This window comes from Cucumis sativus, unplaced genomic scaffold (genome assembly GCF_000004075.3).
Source record: "Cucumis sativus cultivar 9930 unplaced genomic scaffold, Cucumber_9930_V3 scaffold53, whole genome shotgun sequence".
In the NCBI taxonomy this organism is placed as follows: Eukaryota; Viridiplantae; Streptophyta; class Magnoliopsida; order Cucurbitales; family Cucurbitaceae; genus Cucumis; species Cucumis sativus.
The window spans coordinates 58575-61208 of NW_022279553.1; the positions used below are offsets into that span (position 1 = coordinate 58575).

The 2634-nt window shown below is 35.8% G+C and overlaps 1 long non-coding RNA gene across 1 annotated transcript; it reads left to right on the forward strand.

The window, feature by feature from the left end:
* Positions 1-252: 252 nt before the first annotated feature.
* On the forward strand, positions 253-2055 carry LOC116405981. Its single transcript, XR_004219066.1, has 4 exons — positions 253-1045; positions 1139-1294; positions 1807-1879; positions 1995-2055. It is a non-coding gene; the product is annotated as an uncharacterized LOC116405981 (long non-coding RNA).
* The last annotated feature ends 579 nt before the right edge of the window (positions 2056-2634 follow it).

The following is a 2634-nucleotide window of genomic DNA, read 5'->3' on the forward strand; positions in this document are numbered from 1 at the left end:
TATCCTGACAGTCACCAATATTAGTCATGGCACCAGAAGTTACAATATTGACACCATTAAAGTCCCCAAGCCAAGTCCTTTTGGGCATTTTCAATGTCACCAATAGCTTCATCATAGCTCTCAGCACAAGACGAATATCGTTGCTTAAGTTGAGGATTGGTGGCGGTTTTTGCCAGTGAGTTGGCTAAAGTCAAAGATTTTTCAGCATTTGTATGAGCAAGGTTTAAGGTGTATACAGCCAGCCAAGCCTTTTAGATTTGTAGTGCCCGCAGATTTCAACACACTTGAACAAAATTGTGGATTTGAGGTTTTTGGACAGATGGTGGAAACGACGTCATTAGATGATGCCACATTTGAAATGATGGTGAACGAAAGAACTCCAACGAGAGAGATAATAATGAGACAAGAGTTATTGGCCATTTTAATTTTTCTTTGTTGTTTCCCGTCCTTATTGATATGATTCATTTGATAAATACATATATATATAGATGAAATTTAGAGAAATTGTTTGTTTTTCTTATGGAGGAGAAATGGCAGTTGTGATTACATAACTAAATAACCCATTCTAGTCTTTTGTTTGGTACTTTTATCTTGAAATAGCCCACCCAAATCAATTCATGAATAATCACATTAATTGTCTTTTTTTTTTTTTACATAATTACAACTAAGATGGGTTTATTTTTATTTTTATTCAAAAGATACGACTAAGATGTTAAATTTTGAATTTTCTCATCAATCCATTAGAGGTGACCTATGCTCCAATCTTTTCTTACCAACAATTTAGGCCTTATAAGTGTATAGAAAATTGAACAGTGAATAGGATAGTTAGGCTTTGTAAAACTTACAAGTTACATAGTCCAAACTCTGATGTCTCTTCCGTTCCTGTCCTGCTTTGATTTTACCCCCTTCTTTTCTCAAATACATTTTTCTACATTGTCGTTTCTTCTTCTCTAACTCATTTTTTCCAATTATATAACATGTCCGTATGTACCAGAAATACAGTGAGCGGAATTCATGGAAGTTTTTCCCTGTTTCAAGTTCTAAGGTATGTGCCTCCAGACATCCCAGAAGTCAATATCCTAGTGCTTTCTGTATATATATTGAAGAATTTTCGTTGTTTACTTTTCTGGCTGAAAAGGGGGGACACGAAACTTATGTGACAGAAATCAAAGGATAACGTGTCTACAGTAAATCGAAATAAGAGTCTGGTTTTCATTGAGTTCAACGTATTCCTCAAACAGAAACACAGGGCCGTATGCATACTTCTACGACTACAGTAGTCATCATGCTAGAGGTAAACTATTCCATAAGTTCACTATAAATTGTGAAATAAGAACTGTCTGATACTTGTCAAATAAGAATTGCATGCGTTAATCAGACTAATGTGTGGTAGAATATTACCTGAATTTGCTAAGTTTGTCCTGGACAGTTGTCTAATGTTAATTCTTTCCCCATTTCCTTTATAGGTCCCTGATATGCTATTGTGCTCCATTTTTGCCATTAACAATTATAATGTGAAAAGCTATCTCTCTGTTAAAAATACCTAGATGATGGATTAATGTGGAGTGGCCGATTAAAATGTTCTGTCATATCACACAGTGCCTTAACATGAAAATCCAAGTGCATTACTATACAGTTATCCTTATATATAGTTGATATTCATAGTGTTCGTACTGTTTCTCTGTAGGAGTGTTAACAATTTAGATATGATAATTTCTCTTATTTGACTTTGTTCTCCGTTGCATTTGCATCTTGATCAGCTATGTTTATCTTGATTTGTTGAGCTTATGTTATTATTGCATCTAGGCAGATGAAGTTGAAGTAGTGATTGATCCGAAGGACATTGAACTGACTACTGCAAGATCTGGGGGCGCAGGAGGTGTAACTTTACTTCAAATATTGCTTGCAATTAGCTCTCTGAATTTGTTCTCATAAAACCAAAAAAATGGTAGAATAACCTTTCTATTTATTTCTCGTTGTCAATAATTATGCAGGGCGAAATGTCAACAAGGTGGAGACAGCAATTGATCTTTCCCCAAGCCGACAGGAAACCACATTTTTTTGCACTGAAGAAAGGACTCAACTTGAGAATAAGATTCGGGCTTTTCTATTGCTACGAGCCAAACTATGAGCATCCATTACAATCATAGCATTTCTCACATCATCGTATAAATTACGTGAATGTGCACCTCATTCATACAATTTATGTATTTTTCTTTTTATGAGTACAAATTCGGGGTAGAGGGATTTAAACCCGAGACCTCTTGGTTCTAAGTACATACATACAGGCGTTAGTTGAGCTTGGTTGACAATTTCTATACTTTTTTAAGTAACAAATAATTGGAGAAATTTTGTGGCTATATTTATGATTTTTCTCAAAGAACTTAAGGATCTTTATTTCCATTTCTATATATTGTGGGAATTTTTGCAGACATTGATATGGGTGAAACAAAGAAAGTAAGCGAACAAACTAATATTGGACAGTTGGAGTTCAGCCCTGCACGACCCTTTGACAAAGCCCTTCCCTCACTTCTAGCCACCATTGTCCATTGTTCACACCTAACACAACCTAGTGGTAGCATGTCACTTCCTCCTTGCCAGCCAGTTCACCCCAGCCTGTAGGTCAGTCAGCCT